Source organism: Manis pentadactyla, chromosome 7 (assembly GCF_030020395.1).
Source record: "Manis pentadactyla isolate mManPen7 chromosome 7, mManPen7.hap1, whole genome shotgun sequence".
In the NCBI taxonomy this organism is placed as follows: Eukaryota; Metazoa; Chordata; class Mammalia; order Pholidota; family Manidae; genus Manis; species Manis pentadactyla.
The window spans coordinates 143,148,954-143,157,227 of NC_080025.1; the positions used below are offsets into that span (position 1 = coordinate 143,148,954).

At 50.0% G+C, this 8,274-nt stretch overlaps 1 long non-coding RNA gene and 2 other non-coding genes across 3 annotated transcripts; 2 read left to right on the forward strand and 1 right to left on the reverse strand.

The window, feature by feature from the left end:
• Positions 1 to 779: 779 nt before the first annotated feature.
• Positions 780 to 851, forward strand: TRNAC-GCA (transfer RNA cysteine (anticodon GCA)). Its single transcript has one exon. It is a non-coding gene; the product is annotated as a tRNA-Cys (tRNA).
• Positions 852 to 1,276: 425 nt separating this feature from the next.
• On the reverse strand, positions 1,277 to 6,359 carry LOC118919590 (uncharacterized). Its single transcript, XR_005027581.2, has 3 exons — positions 6,116 to 6,359; positions 5,244 to 5,363; positions 1,277 to 4,546 (listed from the first exon to the last, which is right to left on the reverse strand). It is a non-coding gene; the product is annotated as an uncharacterized LOC118919590 (long non-coding RNA).
• Positions 6,360 to 8,017: 1,658 nt separating this feature from the next.
• On the forward strand, positions 8,018 to 8,089 carry TRNAC-GCA (transfer RNA cysteine (anticodon GCA)). The gene has a single exon. It is a non-coding gene; the product is annotated as a tRNA-Cys (tRNA).
• The last annotated feature ends 185 nt before the right edge of the window (positions 8,090 to 8,274 follow it).

The window sequence follows — 8,274 nt, forward strand, 5'->3', positions numbered from 1 at the left end:
TGGGGGCCGGTTCCCTGTTCCTGGTGTTAGTCGCCGTGCCTTCTGAGTTTTGGTCCCCCGGCACCACGTAACAGGCGATTCTTCGTGGCGTGTGCTCGTCCGGGCGGCTGTCTTTACACTTTTGGGGGGAGATCTACGTGGCCTTTGACCTCGGTGGTGGTGCTGCCGGTGGCAAGGCTCCCTTCCTAGGGCTGCAGGGCTGGGCCTTGGCGCAGGAGTGTGTCCCGGGAGTCTGATCTGGGTTCCCTGCTCAGCTCCAGCTGGAGCGGCTTCCTGGGCCCCAGGATTGTGGCCCAGTGGGGATTGTGGCCACTCAGGCCAAATAATTCAAATAATTTGTCTGAGCTCAGCCAAGATCCGGCCAAGAGCCCAGAAGTTGCCGTGGCGAGAGGAGCGAGGAGGAGGAGACGGGCATAAAGGCCCCAGTGCATCCAGCGGCGCCTCGGACGAGGGGACGCGTTTAAAGTAGATGGAGCTGCTGAGGGGAGGAAGAGAGCGGGGTGGCCCAGCTCTTAGCAATGATTTTTCAAGCAGGTGCCTTCAAAGCCCTACTAACGAAAATGAGACTGCAAGACTGTGAGTGGGGAAGGATTGGGGGCAGGGGGCAATGTTGGGAGGGAAGATCAATGAAGAAGAAGGCGGCTAAAAGGTGCTAATTTGCTGTAAGGCAAAATTTCCAAATCTCCAAAACTTTCTAAATAGTAAGAATTTTGGTGCAGTGGTGAGAGGGCATTGCAACACAGGTGAAAAGGAATTCATTAAGTCCTTTGCTAGTGCTTGGGGGTATAGCTCAGGGGTAGAGCATTTGACTGCAGATCAAGAGGTCCCCGGTTCAAATCCGGGTGCCCCCTGTACATGTTTGGTTTTAGAGCCTACACTACTGAGATTGGCTTCCCCCTTTCGGAAACTGAGGGGGTGCAGTGGTTGCTAAAGGGTTAGGGGAGAGGAACACAAGGTGGTATTGTCCTGGGGTGGATTTGGAGTCTTAAATGTTCTTTGGTCCCTGACCTGTTAAGCCGATGTGTAGGTGGCGCTGCACGTGGGATTGTAACCTAAAGCACATGCCGTGGGCTTTTCCTCCCCAGAGTTCCTGATTAGTGAGGTCTAACTGGGGTCTGAAAAGCACTGTATTTCAGTAAGCACTTTGCTTCCTTTGCATCCGTCCACATCATAGAAGCAGAAGATTCTCACATTCTTGCAACTGCTGTTCTCGAGCATTCTAAATGCCGTTCTAGGAAAATGTCAGAAGTGTCACGGCCGTGAACTACCTGGGGAAGGACAAGTGAGCAGGCCTGGGTTTAGTTTGTAGTGCAGCTGTCCCCACCGGCTGACTAAAGATACAGAGGCATTGAGGCTGCCCAGGGTGCTTGTTAGTTAGTTACACGTGAGGGGGACAGGGGAGGCAGGGGGCAGCCTGCAGATCAGGGGGTCTCTGGTGCACACCCATGAGCCTCCTACCCCCTTTCATTTTAACTTACTGAAGGAAAGTCTTTGCACCTCTGGGTCCTGTGCAACTGAGTCTTCCTGAAAGGAGGGGAGGACAGACAGTTGAGATGTTAGCGGGAAAACCTCTCTGGCTTCTTGCAGTGCTGGGTGAACTTCTCCAGGGCCGACTCTGTCTCCCTCTGAGATGCTGTGTGTCCGTCCTGTCTGCACCACATGAGGCCACCTCAGTGGGAGGAGAGTGGGGACTGTGACTCCTCTTGTGTGCACCCCCAACTTGCACAAGGCTGTGCCCACGGCCGCTGATCCTGAGCTGCTCGTGCAGGGTCTGCACAGAGCCGAGGGTTAAGGAAGGGTGGCTGGGGATCTGATGAGGACACCCTGCCTGCCAGGACCAGCTGCTCCATACAGGGAGGGGCTGTGGCTCCTCCCGCCATGAGACCTTGTGCCGCCTGGGGCAGGACCAGGCACCTGCCTGGAAATTCCAGCAGAGGCTGGAGGAAGGCTGGCAGAGGCAGCGTTTTCCGGTCTGTTGTAATGGGGCCCAGGTATTCTTTGTGCAGCACTTAGGTGGGGACCAGGTGTCCCTTGAGGGCGTTTGTATTTCAGGTCAGTAAACCCATGTCACAAACACATGGGGTGGGCTCTGGCCAGTTAATTCCCGTGAGCTATGTCAGGCTTCAGTGTGTTCATTTACTACCATGTTTTATTCCATTTGAAATTTTTACTCAGGACCAAGAGAACTCTCCCTCCACTTGCCCTCTCTGTAGACTCAACAGCAACAGCTAAAAGCAAAAATCTGTAACCAATCTTGCCTAATCCCTGGCAGGTTTTTTTCCCCCAAACGAGGGAATACTAATAGTCCGTAAGAATATAATTGTACCTGCAATCTGCTTGCTCACGTAAAACGTTCACCTAAGAGAGAATTAACATTATGTTGTGAGGGGCAAGACAGTTTCTCTGCAAGTTGATGAGTATGGAAGGAAGTTGGTGCCTCCTCCAGGAAGCCCCCCGGCTCTTGTCAAAATGCAGGCAGGTGCTATGGGAGACAGAGTATAAGCAAAGGTGTGATGTAAAGTGCCTCCCGAGGTTTCCCAAGTGCCTACCCTCCCAAAGAATGCAGGGAGGGGAGAAGGGAGTGGGAAGGGGCTCCCAGGGCAGCAAGAGGCCAGTGGAAGGGTTTTATATTCACTCTCAGAAATTGGTTTCAGTCCACTGAAACCCTCCGTCCTTCACAGCCCTGCAGACTTTTCTTTATCCCTTTTGCCCTGTGCAGCCACTCTCCCCTCTCACTGAGGTCAGGGCACTCTGCTCTGGGTGGGGGGATGGTGCATCACACCTACGACGACCTGCCCTTTCTTCTCCAGAGGCTCACAGGGTGATATGATTTAACTAACCCTCATTTCTGGAGGCCCACGTGTAGGTGTATTTTCAAGGTAAGCCATGAGTGTGTGGGAAGCTGTGTTGGTCAGGGCCTTACAATGGGATGGGAAGTGAAAGATGGTGTAGGCTGAGGGCCCACACGAGGGGCCCCAAGGGGGCGGGGAGCCTGGCACGAAGAGCTCCCCCACGGCTGGGGAGGGCTTTGTTAGGCTTCCAGCCTGTGGGGTTTTCTTTCTGGGCTTTTGGGACCAGGCTACCTGGCAGCAGCAAACTCATATGTTCAGAACCATTTATATGGACTTTAAGCAAAACCAGATGAGGGGCACTTGGAAGCAGACCTCCCGGTCAGCTGCTGCCCAAGGGCCCCTGGTCATTGCACAGTGCCTCCTCTCTGAAAACTGAGGCCCAGGTTCGAGCTGCTTGCTGCTCATCCTTTGCTCCCTGTGTCCTAGCAGGCCTGTCCCCTGCTAAGCAGCCGCCTGGCTCCCCTTGTGGCCCCAGCACCGGCCCTTTCAGCAGACCTTCCTCTGCCCTGCAGACCTCAGCTGCCAGGGGGAGAGGGGCTGGAGAAGCTAGAACCGTTTCTCCGGATTTCGTTTTGGCTCTTCTGATACCTCGGCAGCTGCTGTCATTTGGGAATAAGCTCGTCCTCTGAGCAGTGGGCGGGCATGTCCCTCTGCAACAGGCACCCGGTGCAAGAGGTGGTTTGGGGCATGTGTTGTGAAGGGGACTCGGGAAAGACTTCGTTTAATCACGATGATGGGACCATGGGGGTCTTCAGGACCACAGAGGGCTGTCAGGATGGCGACCTAATGAATTGCTGGTGGTTGGCTGGGAACATTTACAGTGACTGCGTTTTACAGTCACTATTTGTGTTTTCCCACCTCAGCAGGACCAAAATATCCCCAGAGAGGACTCCGCCGTGGGCCAGGTGGGCGCTGGGAGGTGCTCGCCTGGCGTGGGCCAAAGCTCCTGGGGCTGCCAGCCACCTTCAGTCTGTCTTGATGCAGAAACGGGAGCCCCGGTCAGGGAGTGTGAGTGGTCCTGTGACCGGAAAATCGATAGTCGTGAAATGACTTTCATTTTTTTTCAAATTGTGGCTTTCTGGATCCAAGTCAAACATTGCAGAAAGATGAAGCCTTACCTTGGCGATCACGCTGAGAGCCTGCCTGGGAGGCCCCCCTGAGCCACCTGCCTGCCTCACTGATGACACGCCGCTGGGTGAGAGGAGGGGGGCTTCCCAGGCTCCATCACAGGCGGGGGCTCATGGAAGAAGAAAACAGGAGACCCTTCCTGGGGATCCGGAGTAGTCAGGTACCTGAGGCCCAGGGAGTTTGGGTCAGGGTTCTTGACACCATCGACACAGCTTTAGGGCTCAGACCTAAGGCACCCCTTCCCAGCCAGGGGCTCCCCAAAGCCTTCCTGCCCACTGGCTCCTGAGTGTCCTTCCACCCCCACCCCTACAATAGTTCAGCAGGAATCATTTCAACACACTCGTGTGCCATAGGGCCCTCTCGGTAGGTCTTTTCTGCTTTCAGCTCCTCTTCCCTTCTCTGCACCAATTATGTTAAATATATTGAAGAGAGAAAGTCTGATTGGCAGTCATCATCCCTGAGAGGCAGAACCGCAGGTCACTGGTTCCCTTGTTTATCGGCCAGGAGTGGAGGAAAGCATCAAAGGAATGAATTTATATACTGAGAGATGTGAGAAAATATCCCATCTGCAAAAGAAGGAAGAGGATGCTGTGTGAAAACGGAGGCTGCAGACCAAGAAAGGGCTCTTACGAAATATTTTTAAAAGGATAGAAGAAATAAAAAATTCAATAGTTTGAAGAATAGTTAAGACAGTTTCCCAGTAAATAAAACAAACAAAAAGATGAAGGAAAAGATAGTAAGATATAAAAATCATACAATTGGAAGTTGAAGTCAGAAGGTGCAAAAACCAACTAGTAAAAGTTCCAGAAAGAAAAAAACAATGGGGGACACATTACACAAGAAAGCTGCCGATAATGAAAGGACATAGGCTTCCACTGGCGAAGACCCTCCGGGTGCTCAGAACGAGGAATAGAACACGATCCTCGCCAAGTACGTCGTGGTGTAAGTACAGAGCAGCAGGACTAAAGGGAAGCTCTTAAAAGTTCAAAGAGCGAAGGAACTGGAGCCATACAAAGGAGAGGGACTCACAGTGCATTTGGCCTTTCACCAGCAATACTAGACACTAGAAGACCAGGAAAAATCCTTCACAATATGAGGGACTATGATCTGTCCACCTAGACTACCAATCAAGTCTGGGGGTAGAATTAGACATTTCCAGACATGGAAGGTCTTAGCATTTTTACCTACATTCACCTTTCACAGCAAGCAATTGGAGGAGGCCCTCCACCAAAATAAGGCAGTAAACCAAGAAACATTCTAGACCTGGAATCCAGAAAGCAGGACTCCACACAGGAAGGAGAGAGGTGGAAAGAGCGTCCTGGTGAGGGGATAGCAGGCCTTCTGGGGCAACCAGACCCGAGGGAGCAGGAAGCTGAGCAGTTCCTGGAAAACACAAGTGGGAATGTCACTCACCAGCGTTCACAGTGCGGAAAGCTGTTTTGAAAGGCATTTTATGGCATGATTACGAGCTGTGGAAAATCTTGGGTATTCAAAGAAAGCTAAGCAGCCAAAACACGAGGCATCAACTAACTTCAGGAAAACAGAAGTTCTGCCCAAATTCTTAGTTCTACTTAGCCCTATGAACACTGGAATTAGGAAAATATTAAACATAGAAACAGAAAATTATTTAACCAGAAGTTGAGATATAATTATCATGGAAAAATGAGAAGAAGGCATATGAGTTATAATCCTCATCATAAACGTCAGTCAGTTCCTGCCTAAATCTAAGTTAGATATTTATATTATTTGGAAGCATGGAGGGAAATCGACTAGAAGGAACAGCAAAAGGTTTTGGGTAGAGAGTGGTTGGCTGTGGGCGGCAGGAGGGAGATAGAAAGGACTGAGTCTCTGTAATAAGCTTTAAACACAATATTTGACTTTTAAAAATAACTATACTAGCTACTTCCATAAAAACAAAAAATCTGTATAACTTTAAAAACATCCATGGCCTGGGGGTGGAGGTGTAGCTCAAGTAGAGCTTTTCTCTGTAGCTCAAGAGTTCCCTGTGTGGTTCTCATGCTCGGCTGTCCCCCTGATGCTTCCCAGAATGACAGCCTGATCCCTGTCGGGGACTCAGAGGTGCACATGTCCCCACCCAGGAGAACCCGGATGAACTTCCTCTTCAGGAGACTCACCTCGTCCATCCCGGAGAACCTCTTCAGGAGACTAACTTCCCCATCTGCTGACACCGCCACCTCCGGATTTAATGCACTCATGCACAGACTGGACAGACATCTTCAGGTGTAAGGACAGCATGTGTCCCAAAAGAGGTTAGTCAGGATCTCTTCAAATGGCTGTTTTGTAGTGCAGACAAAAGAAAACAGACAAGTAAATCCAAAGGCCCTTCCAGGGGTTAATGGTGATGCTCTTCCAGACTGCTGCTGTCACCACAGATTGAAGAAAAGGGGGAGATGCAGACATGTGAAGGGGTAGGGTTGGGGACCCCTGGGGACTGAGGGAGAACTCCTCTGGGCTGAGTCGGTGGAGGGACAGGTTTGCTGCTCTTGCCAGCTTTCTGGAAATAAATAAAGCTTTCAATGCATTGTAGTTCTAGGGGTGACCATGAAGGTGAAAGGTCCTGATTAGCCTGTGACAACAGTAGGGGTATAGCACAGGGGTGGAGCATGATCAGTGCAGATCAAGAGGGCCCTGATTCAAATCTTCAGGATTTGTTTCTATTCCTGCCAGTTTTTCTACTCACAGCTGTTGCTGACCTTCCATTTTCCTTTTTACCATGCCAACCACGATCCATCCAGAAATTGGAAGCCACAGGTCTATCTGCACAACTGCTATCTGGAGTGGACTCCCTGTCCCATGTCATCCTACACTAATACTCTGGGTGTCCTTCCTCCTCTTGCCGTTTCGCTCCCACCCCCTCCACACTTCTTTATATACCACTTTTTTTCAACTCTATTGGGTCCTCAGAACACTGTGGTGCAGGGGAGACCAGAGAGCTGCAGACACAGCAGGCCTCCTAGTAACAACATACATAGCAACCTTAAATTATCAGCCTCATTTCTCCTTCCCACCAAAACAGTTTGGCACAGTAGAGTGATGGTCAGAGAGATGGAGACATCTCATACCATCCGGGCTCTCCTTGTCGGATAAGACATTTCCCTCTAGGAAACTGGTTTCTCTCACACCAGTGCTCACTCACACATTTGCTTCAATCTCGGAGGCTAAAAGCTGGGTTTAGTCACTCCAAGGGAGACAGGGAGTCTGCAGTGCTTCCTACAAACCCAAGCTATTGGAGCTCTGCAACACTGTCTGGATTAGAGTCCATTTCTATTTTCATTGAGAAGAAAGGTAGGATCTCCAGGAATGAAAGAAATTTTAAGAGAACTGACCAATCGCAACGGAACAATATCCGCATTATAGGGGTACCAGAAGAAGAGAGAGAAAAAGGGATAGAAAGTGTCTTTGAAGAAATAATTGCTGAAAACTTCCCCAAACTAGGGGAGGAAATGGCCTCTCAGACCACAGAGGTACACAGAACTCCCATGACAAGGGATCCAAGGAGGGCAACACCAAGACATAATTAAAATGGCAAAGATCAAAGACAAGGACAAAGTATTAAAGGCAGCCAGAGAGAAAAAAAGGTCACCCATCAGGCTATCATCAGACTTCTCAACAGAAACCCTACAGGCCAGAAGAGAATGGCATGATACACTTAATGCAATGAAACAGAAGGGCCTTGAACCAAGACTACTGTATCCAGCACGATTATCATTTAAATATGAAGGAGGGATTAAACAATTCCCAGACAAGCAAAAGTTGAGGGAATTTGCCTCCCACAAACCACCTCTACAGGGCATCTTACAGGAACTGCTCTAGATGATGAAGAAGAAAGGTAAAGGGCCAGTCACTGGTGACCCCACCCAGGGACTAAAGCCTGGAAAGCTGCAAAACAGAGGGAAGGTGTCTTACAGGTCTGGCAGCTTCCAAAAAAATCAGTCCTAGAGGGAAGCTATAACTATTTTGTAGGGCTATATTACCACACAGATGAAAACTATTAATTAGGAGCATATACATGTAGTGGGGGTATAGCTCAGGGGTAGAGCATTTGACTGCAGATCAAAGGGTCCCTGGTTCAAATCCAGGTGCCCCCTTATTTATGTGTAGTTCTGCCATCCCACATTCCCCGTGATGGTGGAAAGTGTGGGTAGGTCCTGGGCTGGCCAATCCTTGATGGGAAGCTGTTTTGTATTGATAAAAAGTTCAATTCATGGGGCAAGTAGAACAATTCTAAATTTGATGTACCTAGTAACATGGCCCCAAAACACATTAGGCAGAA